Source organism: Oncorhynchus clarkii, chromosome 13 (assembly GCF_045791955.1).
Source record: "Oncorhynchus clarkii lewisi isolate Uvic-CL-2024 chromosome 13, UVic_Ocla_1.0, whole genome shotgun sequence".
In the NCBI taxonomy this organism is placed as follows: Eukaryota; Metazoa; Chordata; class Actinopteri; order Salmoniformes; family Salmonidae; genus Oncorhynchus; species Oncorhynchus clarkii.
In genome coordinates this window covers 10,319,876-10,334,150 of record NC_092159.1, presented here as the reverse complement: position 1 = coordinate 10,334,150, position 14,275 = coordinate 10,319,876, and the positions used below count along the sequence as shown (strand labels likewise).

The 14,275-nt window shown below is 43.4% G+C and overlaps 1 protein-coding gene across 1 annotated transcript in view; it reads right to left on the bottom strand.

The window, feature by feature from the left end:
* The window catches only part of LOC139424380 (sialoadhesin-like), a 41,698-nt gene extending 41,483 nt beyond the window's left edge, over window positions 1-215 (bottom strand). Inside the window, exon 1 of the mRNA XM_071176144.1 lies at window positions 189-215. The gene's annotated coding sequence lies outside the window, so the exon portion shown is untranslated. The remainder of the gene's footprint in view (window positions 1-188) is intronic.
* Window positions 216-14,275: the final 14,060 nt, after the last annotated feature.

The window sequence follows — 14,275 nt, the reverse complement described above, 5'->3', positions numbered from 1 at the left end:
TCATCTCATCCCTATGTAGATCAACACTCCTACACTGAGACACTTTATGAATACTGACTCTGATGTAACAACCAAAACACAGCTCAAAACAAGAAGTAAAATTATACATTACCTTCAAGTATATGACTTATTACAAAAAAAACAAATAACCCAAAACTATATTTCAAGATATTGTCAAGAGTACTTACAGAGTGAAGTGAAGGGGAGAGGTCTTGTACAGTGAGTCAACTTCTTGGTAGTGAGTGGCAGTTCAGTGATTGACTAATATGTAAAGTTGTCAGGACACATGTATCTGATACAGAACTGTCCTCTCCTTCCTCTTTAAGACATTAACATGCATGAGGACCAGAACAGCATGTCAGAAAGGGGAGGTTACTGTATTAGAGTGGGCCCTACATTTCAATAATGGACAAAATGTCCCCCATTTCCACTTTTATTAAAAGTGCAGAACCATCTTAATATGTTGACTATTCTATATGGAATGTTTATAATATATTAGAATGTCTTGCCTTGTCCCTCTGAGTTATACATGGAACAGGTCAAAGTTCCATTTACATTTGGTCAGTTCCATGATGTCATTCATTCTATTCTACAAACACATTCAATTTACACTCCTCATCAGCTGCATCAATGTGGTACTGAAGGTTCCAGTGTTCTAGACTAGAGCTCCCCCTACTGGCATCTAAACATTACTGCAGCCTCCAGTCCTGATGTCCTTATTCATTTGTGCAGTAATGTGAATAGAATGAATGGATACTGTTCCATTAATTCCAGCCATTCCTCCTATATCTCTGCCCACCAACCTCCTCTGTTGTACAGTACTAGTAGTAGCTTTATCTATCAGAGGCATCAATGAACATCACCATAGCCTGCTGTATTGACTGTGTAGTGTGTTGTAGTCTGCTGTCCATAAATAATGTAATTTAGCAGATGCGAGAGTTAGTCATTAAGCGACTTACAGTTAGTTATATGTGCATCCCATTACGTTGCAGGTGCCATGTTCTACCAACTGAGCTACAGAGGACCATAGTCTCATGTTAATACTACTCCTAAACACAACCCACCATCACTGTGTCTCATGTTGATATTACTCCTAAACACAACCCACCATCACTGTGTCTCATGTTAATACTACTCCTAAACACAACCCACCATCACTGTGTCTCATGTTAATACTACTCCTAAACACAACACACCATCACTGTGTCTCATGTTAATACTACTCCTAAACACAACCCACCATCACTGTGTCTCATGTTAATACTACTCCTAAACACAACCCACCATCACTGTGTCTCATGTTAATACTACTCCTAAACACAACCCACCATCACTGTGTCTCATGTTAATACTACTCCTAAACACAACCCACCATCACTGTGTCTCATGTTAATACTACTCCTAAACACAACCCACCATCACTGTGTCTCATGTTAATACTACTCCTAAACACAACCCACCATCACTGTGTCTCATGTTAATACTACTCCTAAACACAACCCACCATCACTGTGTCTCATGTTGATATTACTCCTAAACACAACCCACCATCACTGTGTCTCATGTTAATACTACTCCTAAACACAACCCACCATCACTGTGTCTCATGTTGATATTACTCCTAAACACAACCCACCATCACTGTGTCTCATGTTAATACTACTCCTAAACACAACCCACCATCACTGTGTCTCATGTTGATATTACTCCTAAACACAACCCACCATCACTGTGTCTCATGTTAATACTACTCCTAAACACAACCCACCATCACTGTGTCTCATGTTGATATTACTCCTAAACACAACCCACCATCACTGTGTCTCATGTTAATACTACTCCTAAACACAACCCACCATCACTGTGTCTCATGTTGATATTACTCCTAAACACAACCCACCATCACTGTGTCTCATGTTAATACTACTCCTAAACACAACCCACCATCACTGTGTCTCATGTTAATACTACTCCTAAACACAACCCACCATCACTGTGTCTCATGTTAATACTACTCCTAAACACAACCCACCATCACTGTGTCTCATGTTGATATTACTCCTAAACACAACCCACCATCACTGTGTCTCATGTTAATACTACTCCTAAACACAACCCACCATCACTGTGTCTCATGTTGATATTACTCCTAAACACAACCCACCATCACTGTGTCTCATGTTAATACTACTCCTAAACACAACCCACCATCACTGTGTCTCATGTTGATATTACTCCTAAACACAACCCACCATCACTGTGTCTCATGTTAATACTACTCCTAAACACAACCCACCATCACTGTGTCTCATGTTGATATTACTCCTAAACACAACCCACCATCACTGTGTCTCATGTTAATACTACTCCTAAACACAACCCACCATCACTGTGTCTCATGTTGATATTACTCCTAAACACAACCCACCATCACTGTGTCTCATGTTAATACTACTCCTAAACACAACCCACCATCACTGTGTCTCATGTTAATACTACTCCTAAACACAACCCACCATCACTGTGTCTCATGTTAATACTACTCCTAAACACAACCCACCATCACTGTGTCTCATGTTAATACTACTCCTAAACACAACCCACCATCACTGTGTCTCATGTTAATATTACTCCTAAATACAACCCAACATCACTGTTCCTCATGTGAATACTAATCCTAAACAAAGAAACCAAAAAATAAATGCACATGAATAAACTAAACTAAACACATCAACACAGTCCAGGGCCCATATTCAGAAAGTGTCTTACAGTAGGAGTGCCTTTCCAGGATCAGATTTGCTTTTTAGATCATCATTTTATGGATCCTAGGTCAACTCTCCAACTCTCCTACAGGCAAAACACATGTCAAATAAAACAAAAAGTAAAATGATACATTACCCTGAAGTACTAGATGTATGACTAAAAACAAATAACCAAACACAATATTTCAAAATATCTTCAAGCATACTTACAGAGTGAAGTGATGTCTTGTACTGGTAGTCAACTTACTGGTAGTGCGTGGATACAAGAAGTAGTCTACTTTAAGAGTTAGTAGAAGTAGGCGTAGCCGAAGTGTGAGTTCTGTGGTTGACACATTTTAAAGTAGCCTAGTCAGTGCATTAACATGCAGGAACAACATGTCACATAAGGGATGTTACTGAATCTAAATAGAAAATGGTCTAAAGTCAGAATACTGTAGTTACATTTCTTTATTTGAGGAGTGGGCCTACATGTTTTACAAGAGACAAAATGTGACCCATTCCCATCACTCCTCAACAGCTGCATCAATGGGGCGGCAGCGTAGCCTAGTGGTTAGAGTGGTGGACTAGCAACCAAAGTTCAAATCCCTGAGCTTTCAAGGTAGAAATCTGTGGTTCTCTCCCTGAACAAGGCTACTGAAGGTTCCAGCACAAATGAACCCTTGACATTCTGTATACTCTACTTCTTCTATGGGTCAAAAAGGACCTGCCTTCTCTAATCCCCTAAAATAAAGCAGCTTAATTGAATTTTAAACCCCAAATCTATTTTACATGAAGAAACAACCTGTCATTCACAAACGTTGTTTTCACTCTTCACAATGCAGAAAGACTGGATTTAATCAGTGGGCACTACTCGTTTTTATTACAACACACCTGTTATAATTGTTTTCTTTTTCTAAAGTAGAGGTTTATTATTATTATTGATAGAGGTACTGCATAGGTGTAAACACATTGTTTAGCAAGAGATAGCACTTGTATAGACTAAGAAAGTGCAGAAAAAAATGCATTTTATTGAAAGGAAACAATAACAATCTTGAACTTTTTTGGCAACATAGTGTTATAAACTTACATACTGTACAATGAGGAATTCAACTACAAAATACTAGTCTTCCCCCATTTTTTAACCATTGCCCCCACCCACAAGTGTATAAACAACAACAATGAAAAATAATAAAAGAAGATATTAGATACAAATCAAAACGAACATCAATCAATCAACTCTAATTAGCACATGTAGGACAGTATGCAAGTGGGTGTACATGGACATTGCAGATGTATTTCTCACATGTGCAGCACATAGTGTTTGTTTTCCAGTCCTTGTTTGGGGCCAGAACTGGATTCTCCTCCTCTTGTCTGCCTCAGCTGCAGCCTCAGGTGGATCAGGGCAAGATTCAGCCCCCCGAACAGCTTTCATAAGCGCTGCAGAGGCTGCTGTGCAGGGGAGGCGCTCCCTTCTTTGAAAGCTGTGAGGTAACAAATGCCTTTCCCAGCTGCTCCAGGAACACCCTCCTCTTGTTCCGCTTATCAGGTATCCAGGTAGGGTTGATAATGTTCTATATCACAAAGGCATTGTATGAGGACTCATCAATTATGTTATGGATGATGACCAGGGGCGAGCGGGCAGTCATCCTCCTGCAGCTGTAAGTTCCAATCACCTTGTCCAGGTTGTCCATGTCTCCTTTGTTGTGGTTGTAGTCCAGGATGAAGGCTGGTTTCCTGTCCTCACAATCACTGATTACAGCCGTTTTGTGCAGTGTACTCAGGAAGACCACGTTCTTGTTTGACTTTGGGAGGTAAGAAACTAGAGTGGTGGTGGGGGTGAAGGAAAACTTTGATGAGAAGGCCTCTCTCCCCCTTGTTGCGAGGAGTGCAGGGGGGAGCTCAGGCTTGTTCTTTCTAATTGTGCCAACCATGGTGGTCTTCCTCTTCAGGAGCTGCTGGCTGAGTTTAATCAGTTGTTCAATTCAGGAGCTGCTGGCTGAGTTCAATCAACCCTGAACACCTGAAACACAGTGACATAACAAGAGGTCAACTGGATCATATTCTCAGTTCTTTCTAGAAATGCAAAAAGTTCTCAAATGACAAAGTGAAACCAACACACACACAGATTATACAGTATAACAATGATGTATTAAATAAACACTCACACACTGCATTAGAGTAAAGATACTCTTGGCCGTTTACAGTACAGGAGTAGCTGTCTACAGAATAAGTGTCACGTCCGTCCTTAGAAGGAGACCAAGGCGCAGCGTGGTATACGAACATTCTCTTTTAATGAATGAATGCCGAACAAACCAACAAAATGAACAAACAAAACGTGACGCTATAAAAAATTGTGCTGACAGGCAACTAACTACACATAGTCAAGATCCCACAAACACAAATGAGGAAATGGCAACCTAAATATGATCCCCAATCAGAGACAACGATAAACAGCTGCCTCTGATTGGGAACCTTATCAGGCCACCATAGAAATACAAAAACACCTAGATGACCCACCCAAGTCACTATCACGCCCCAACCAACACAGAGAAAAAACAGCTTACTATGGTCAGGGCGTGATAGTACCCCCACCCCAAAGATGCGGACTCTGACCGCAAAACCTGACTCAATAGGGAAGGGTCCAGGTGGGCATCTATGATGAATGACGCAGTGCGTCGGGCGAGGCTCCCGTGCCGGATGAAGTACACACTCTGCTCTCAGATACTCAGTGCTCTTCCTCCATGGCTGCTCTGGTGCGGGGATCATCGCCGGAAGCTCCGGATCGTGGGTTGTCGCTGGAGGCACCGGACAGTGGATAGTCACCGGAGGCTCCGGACTGAGAACCCCTGCTGAAGGCTCTGGACTGCAGATCGTAGCTGGAGGCTCTGGACCACCTACCGTTGCCGGAGGCTTCGTTGCTGGAGGCACCGGACCGTGGATCATCGTCGGAGGCACTGAACTGGGAACCACCACTGGAGGCTCCGGACTGCAGATCGTCGCCGGAGGCTCTGGACTGGGAACCCCCGCTGGAGGCTCTGGACTACAGCTCGTCGCTGATGACTCTGGACTGCAGATCGTTGCTTGAGGCTCTGGACTGGGGACCGTCGCTGGAGGCTCCGGACTGGGGACCGTTGCTGGAGGACCCGGACTGGAGACCGTTGCTGGAGGACCCGGACTGGAGACCGTCTCAGGAGGTTCCGGACTGTAGACCGTCTCAAGAGTTTCCAGACTGTAGACCGTTTCAGGAGGTTCCGGACTGTAGACCGTCTCAGGAGGTTCCGGACTGTGGACCGTCTCAGGAGGTTCCGGACTGTGGACCGTCTCAGGAGGTTCCGGACTGTGGACCGTCTCAGGAGGTTCCGGACTGTGGACCGTCTCAGGATGTTCCGGACTGTGGCCCGTCGTTGGAGGTTCCGGACTGTGGCCCGTCACTGGAGGTTCCGGACTGTGGCCCGTCGTTGGAGGTTCTGGACTGTGGCCCGTTGCCGGAGGCCCTGGACTGTGAAATGTTGCCGGAAGCTCTGGACTGGGAACTGTCGCTGAAAGCTCTGGACTGGGAACTGTCACCGGAAGCTCTGGACGGGGAACTGTCGCCAGAAGCTCTGGACTGTGGAGGCGCACTGGAGGCCTGATGCGTGGGACCGGTACAGGTGGCACCGGGCTGATGACACGCACCTCAGGGCGAGTGCGGGGAAGAGGCACAGGACGTACTGGATTGTGGAGGCGCACTGGAGACCTGATGCGTGGGACCGGTACAGGTGGCACCGGGCTGATGACACGCACCTCAGGGCGAGTGCAAAGAGGAGGCACAGGACGTACTGGACTGTGGGGGCGCACTGGAGACCTGATGCGTGGGACCGGTACGGGTGGCACCGAGCTGATGACACGCACCTCAGGGCGAGTGCAGAGAGGAGGAACAGGACGTACTGGACTGTGGAGGCGCACTGGAGGTCTAGAGCGCATAGCTGGCAAAACCCTTCCTGACTGGATGCTCACTCCAGCTCGGCAAGTGCGGAAGCTATCACAGGACGCACTGGGCTGTGAAGGCGCACTGGAGACTTGATGCGTGGGACCAGTACAGGTGGCACCGTGCTGACGACACGCACCTCAGCACGCCCGATCTGCAGTGCTCTCAACGCCAGCACCTCTCTCCGGAATTTTGCGTCGAGCTCCTCACTCGACTCCCTGACTGGCTCTGGTTCACTCCTCGGCTCCGCCGACTGCTCCATGTGCCCCCCAAAAAACAATTAGTGGGGTTTCTGTGGCCTTCCTCCCCGACGTCGTTGCTGTCCTCTCATGCTCCTAGGCGACTCCAGATAAGAAAGGCAATCCTGTCCTGCCAGGATTTCCTCCCAAGTCCAGGATCCCTTCCCATCCAGGATCTCTTCCCAAATCCAGGATACGTCCTCCTCCTGGGCATGCTGCTTGGTCCTTTGTTGGTGGGATCTTCTGTCACGTCTGTCGTTAGAATGAGACCAAGGCGCAGCGTCGTATGTGTACATTCTCTTTTAATGAATTTACATCAAACAAACAAACAAAGTGAACAAACGAAACGTGAAGCTATACAAAATAATGCTGACAGGCAACTACACATAGTCAAGATGCCACAAACACAAATGAGGAAATAGCTAGCTAAATATGATCCACAATCAGAGTCAATGATAAACAGCTGCCTCTGATTGGGAACCATATCAGGCCATCATAGAAATACAAAAACTCCTAGATGACCCACTCAAGACACTAACACGCCCCAACCAACACAGAGAAAAAACAGCTTACTATGGTCAGGGCGTGACAATAAGGGTAGACTGAATAGGAGGAAGTGTTGTCAGTTACGATCTGTCCATTCTTTTACCAGATGTAGGTGGGGTTACCAGTCAGAATACAGGTGGTGCTACAGGTCAGTGTCTTTGACGTTGGAGTCAACTTCACCTGAAAACCTAAATGAAAGAGGAGTAAAAACAGAGTACATAGTTTAGAATTAGTGATTCATTTCATGACTCTTCAAAACTGTACAATGTGGTATGTAGTGTTACCTGTGACAGTCAGAGTACATACATGTATGACTTTCTCTGTAATTTCTATGTAATGATGAATATTGATAATGTAAAGCCCGTCTCATTGACCTTAACCTTTTGCGTGTAGGGGGCAGTATTTTAGTTTTTGGCTAAAAAACGTACCCATTTGAAACTGCCTATTTCTCAGCCCCAGAAACTAGAATATGCATATAATTGTCAGATTAGGATAAAAAACACTCTAAAGATTCCAAAACTGTAAAAATATTGTCTGAGGAAAATCCAATCAGGAAGTGCCTCTTATTTTGAAACCTCTCTGTTCCTATGCATGCCTATCCTCCATTTAAAGGGATATCAACCAGATTCCTTTTTCTATGGCTTCCCTAAGGTGTCAACAGTCTTTAGACATAGTTTCAGGCTTTTATTTTGAAAAATGATCACATTGCGTAAGTGGGTAGGTGGGGGCTCTCAGAGTGAGTTTTTAAGCAACTGAGTAAGGCCTTGTTCCTCCCGGTGTTATTGAAAAACCTACACACTCGGTTGATATATTATCAAATATATATTTTAAAAACCTGAGGATTGATTATAAAAAACATTTGACATGTTTCTGTGGACATTATGGATATTATTTGGAATATACGTCTGCTTTGTCGTGACCGCTCTTTCCTGTGGATTTCTGAACATAACGCAACAAACAAACGTCGGTATTTTGGGTATAAAAATAATCTTTATGGAACAAAAGGAACATTTGTTGTGTAACTGGGAGTCTCGTGAGTGAAAACATCCGAAGATCATCAAAGGTAAATAATTTTTTTTATTGCTTTTCTGATTTTTGTGACCTAGCTACTTAATGCTTAGTGTACATAATGTTATGTTACGCTATCGATAAACTTACACAAACGTTTGGATTGCTTTCGCTGTAAAGCATAATTTCAAAATCTGAGATGACAGGTGGATTAACAAAAGGCTAAGCTGTGTTTTCCTATATTGCACTTGTGATTTCATGAATATGAATATTTTTTAGTAATATTATTTGACTGTGGCGCTATGCTATTCAGCGGTTGCTGATGACAATTATCCCGCTACCGGGATGGGTAGCGTCAACAAGTTAAATGATTGATACTTCCTAAATAGAATACTAGTTTAATTCATACTCACAAACTACAGGAGAGTGGAGAGCCTCATGACCTTCAACAGCACAGGAGTACAGTGCCTTGCGAAAGTATTCGGCCCCCTTGAACTTTGCGACCTTTTGCCACATTTCAGGCTTCAAACATGAAGATATAAAACTGTATTTTTTTGTGAAGAATCAACAACAAGTGGGACACAATCATGAAGTGGAACGACATTTATTGGATATTTCAAACTTTTTTAACAAATCAAAAACTGAAAAATTGGGCGTGCAAAATTATTCAGCCCCCTTAAGTTAATACTTTGTAGCGCCACCTTTTGCTGCGATTACAGCTGTACGTCGCTTGGGGTATGTCTCTATCAGTTTTGCACATTGAGAGACTGAAATTTTTTCCCATTCCTCCTTGCAAAACAGCTCGAGCTCAGTGAGGTTGGATGGAGAGCATTTGTGAACAGCATTTGTGAACAATTCTCGATTGGATTCAGGTCTGGACTTTGACTTGGCCATTCTAACACCTGGATATGTTTATTTTTGAACCATTCCATTGTAGATTTTGCTTTATGTTTTGGATCATTGTCTTGTTGGAAGACAAATCTCCGTCCCAGTCTCAGGTCTTTTGCAGACTCCATCAGGTTTTCTTCCAGAATGGTCCTGTATTTGGCTCCATCCATCTTCCCATCAATTTTAACCATTTTCCCTGTCCCTGCTGAAGAAAAGCAGGCCCAAACCATGATGCTGCCACCACCATGTTTGACAGTGGGGATGGTGTGTTCAGCTGTGTTGCTTTTACGCCAAACATAACGTTTTGCATTGTTGCCAAAAAGTTCAATTTTGGTTTCATCTGACCAGAGCACCTTCTTCCACATGTTTGGTGTGTCTCCCAGGTGGCTTGTGGCAAACTTTAAACTACACTTTTTATGGATATCTTTAAGAAATGGCTTTCTTCTTGCCACTCTTCCATAAAGGCCAGACTTGTGCAAGATACGACTGATTGTTGTCCTATGGACAGAGTCTCCCACCTCAGCTGTAGATCTCTGCAGTTCATCCAGACTGATCATGGGCCTCTTGGCTGCATCTCTGATCAGTCTTCTCCTTGTATGAGCTGAAAGTTTAGAGGGACGGCCACGTCTCGGTAGATTTGCAGTGTCTGATACTCCTTCCATTTCAATATTATCGCTTGATACTTGAGACTTGATTACACACAGGTGGATTGTATTTATCATCATTAGTCATTTAGGTCAACATTGGATCATTCAGGGATCCTCACTGAACTTCTGGAGAGAGTCCACTGTTGACCCTTCAAGACACAGATTCTCATCTTATGGTAATTCCCTCTGTTGCAGCTCTGATCCTGAACACCTGAAACGTATCAAGAGGGCATTATTTACATAATGGAATTGTGAGTTTCAGTAATCCAAAGTAGTTATGCCGTTCTGTGTTGTCAAAGTGTAGCAGTGTTCCTACACAACTGTGAGGGCTGTTTAGTAGACAGAAGAGTTGTACTTGAACAGTTATACTAGAATACTGAGTTGAATCCACACTCACACATTGCAGGAGAGTGGAGATCCTCATGGCCTTTAACAGCACAGGAGTAACTCTCTGCTTCAGAACTCCAGATAGAGTGTTGTTGGGAAGTCAATGAAGCAAGAGACTGTCCGTTCTTGTACCAGATGTAGGTGGGGTTACCAGTCAGAGTACAGGTGGTGCTACAGGTCAGTGTCACCCAATTTTGCCAACTTGAAGGAGTCACCTGCAGACCTGGAGTAGATCACAACATTAAAACCATGAATAACCTGTTGTTAAGTTTAATCACATGATGCAAGACATTCTCAAACGCTTTTAATTCTTCAATCTATTTCATATACGCAAATCGAATTTCTAGACCTAAATGGACATTATATATTGATTCAACAGACTAGCAGAATAAAGCATATTACTCTGCCAGACAGAGTGACTCCAGGATATCCAATAAATTGTCCTATGGTCTGATCTGTTATGAATCTAAACTTGTTCTCAGCTGAGTCACTTTCTCTCAGGTGTGTGATTCTCAGGGTGGAGTCCTTCTTCATCTCCCCGCTGAACTCCACATTACCTTTGAAATTTTGGTTCAGCACTAAGACAGATAATTCCAATCAGCATCACTTTTTGTTAACCAGAAGGTTGATGTGACTTTATGCCAACTGGGATATGTGTAAGAGCAGGACAGGTCCACTGTTGACCCCTCCAAGGCACAGATACTCTGAGGAGTGTAAGTCACACTCCAGCCATCCTGACCCAGTACCACTGAAATACACACTCACACAACACAATGATATTACATTAAGGAAAAGTCTAATGGCTCACACTGGCAGTAGGGTTTTTCCATAATTTGTTGTCGTAGTTGCTGAGTGTGAATAGAAACCACAGATAAGCATCACTCAGTGAGGTGTAACTATTTAAAGTGAGGTGGAGACGCATAACAGAACACACCAGAATAACATTATGATTCTTAACATTTTAGAAATGTCTGTAGATTGTTAAACAGAGAACTAAAATATAATAAAGACCATACCTGCTACAGACCAGAGAAAGACCATACCTGCTACAGACCAGAGAAAGACCATACCTGCTACAGACCAGAGGAAGACCATACCTGCTACAGACCAGAGAAAGACCATACCTGCTACAGACCAGAGAAAGACCATACCTGCTACAGACCAGAGAAAGACCATACCTGCTACAGACCAGAGAAAGACCATACCTGCTACAGACCAGAGAAAGACCACCAACACACATCCTGCTGTTCTCAAGGCCATTGTTGCATCTCCCACTCTGCAGTCTTAGAAACATAAACAACAACTCACTCTATAGCTGGTGAATAACTACATACATACCATCAGGGGCAGCAGGTAGGGCTCTAGTCAAAAGTAATGCACTCTGTAGGGAATAAGGTATAATTTGGGATGCAGATATAACTCACATCATCACAGCCTTGAGTGGATGGTGTCTAAATATCATCCCTCTAGACCTAAATGGACATGATATATGAATTCAACAGACTAGCAGAATAAAGCATATTACTGTGCAACCCTGTCAATCACCCTTCACACCGCTGGTCATCCAACCTATCAGGGCACTTGGATGCGCTGCAGGACACCGCCTCCCCTCACCTTCAGTTAGTGCATGGCATCGTCAGTCTTGAGAAGAAGTGTTGTGTTGCTGACAGACTTTTGTCATGCAGTTCCTTACTGAAGTGTGAGACCAGCGAATTTAACCACACAATAATATAAAACATCTTCAAATGGAAAAAGCTGTGTCTGCATGTATGTGGTGGTGGTGACCATCACGAGTAGAGAGACGGGCCTCAACACCATGTTCTGACCAGACAGCACAATAGAGGGCAGAACCAAAACCAATCAGCATTAAGTACGTATCGGATCTCGGCATATCCAGCTAACTGATCAGACGAGCTCCAGCTAGCTGACTGAGATTGGAAAAAGCTGCAACGGTCTGGATGACCTCTAGATGACCTCTACTAAACAAAAATGTTTCAGGCCAGGTCATGCTAACAAATGATCAACAAAGACACATATAAACATCAGTCCCTGCAAACAGACTTTACTATCAATGCTCAACTAGGGATACTTACATATTTTAGCATACAGTGACCCTAGTAACAACTTCTTTGTTGTTAGCTCTACTCCCATGTTTCCCTCTTTATCAGATTAGCCTCGCCCAGTAGGAGGGATCTAGCAAGGTAATTAGAGGACACACAGGAGCATCGATTGGCTCGTCGGCTGGTAAATCGTAAGGGCCTTTATAACCTCTCTTTGGTAGGGGGCAGTATTTTGACGTCCGGATGAAAAGCGAGAACAAAGTAAACTGCCGTTTACTAAGGCCCAGAAGCTAGGAAATGCATATACTGTAATTGGTAGATTTGGATAGAAATCTCTCTAACGTTTCTAAAACTGTCTGTGGGTATAACAGAATTGATGTGGCAGGCGAAACCCCGAGGACAAACCATCCCCCCCCAAAAAAGATTTCAGCCTACCACTATTTTCAATGGCTATCACTTTTATTATAAGGTCTTGTCCTCCCAGATTGCAGTTCCTAGGGCTTCCACTAGATGTCAACAGTCTTTAGAAAGAGTTTCATGATGGTTTTTAGACAAATGAGCCAGAAATTATAATTTTTCTAGGTAACTCCCATTTTGGCTGTAGTGTTTCCAAGCGCGTGGAAGAGAGTGCTTTCTTTGGTATTTTTCTCCGGTAAAGACAATATCTATTCTCCGTCTTAAATTTTATAGTGTATTTACGTATTAAGGTTTGATTATAAACTTTGTTTGACTTGTTTGGAAAAGTTTACTATTAACATTTGGGATTAATTTTGTATGCATTTTGATGGAGAGAAACTGGGTGGATTATTGACTGAAGCGCGCCAGCTAAACTGAGTCTTCATGGATATAAAGAAGGACATTATCAAACAAAAGGACCATTTGTGATGTAACTGGGACCTTTTGGAGTGCCAACAGAAGAAGATCATCAAAGGTAAGGCATTTTTTATATCGCTATTTCTGACTTTCATGTCGCACCTGCCTGGTTGAAATATGTTTTTCATGTGTTTGTATGCGGGGCACTGTCCTCAGATAATTGCATGGAGTGCTTTCGCCGTAAAGCCTTTTGGAAATCTGACACCGCGGCTGGATTAACAAGAAGTTAAGCTTTATTTTGATGTATTACACTTGTGGTTTTATGAAAGTTAAATATATATAATACTGTAGTTTGAATTTCGCTCTATGCAATTTCATGGATGTTGGCCAGGTGGGACGCTACCATCTCACATGAAGATAACAGCATGTGTATGTGTGTGTGTGTGCGCATGTGCGTGACTGTGTGTGTTCGTGCGTGTATGTGTATGTGTGTGTGTGTGTGTGTGCACGTGTGTGTACGTTCCAGGAGATGACTGATATCATGAGCTCTATGATAAGATGGGAACGTGTATATACCCCTGTACACTGAACAATGCCCCCAAGGAGCACGTCGACAACTTCTTCTAGGTAACTACTAACTACAGATCTATGATTCGATTTCTAAATCATTTCTTCACCAAGCTATTTAGTAAACACCAAAGCGGACCTCCCGGGTGGCGCAGTGGTTAAGGGTGCTGTACTGCAGCGCCAGCTGTGCCATCAGAGTCCCTGGGTTCGCGCCCAGGCTCTGTCGTAACAGGCCGCGGCCGGGAGGTCCGTGGGGCGACGCACAATGTATTCTATTCTCACTGAACAATGATGTATTCTATTCTCTAACTACTAGTTGGACAAAATGGTGGACTGTTATAAAGGCTTTAACACAAGCTTTAATCTCAATGCCTCGTCTGAATGTGTTAAATGTGAGATGTATTATTATCAA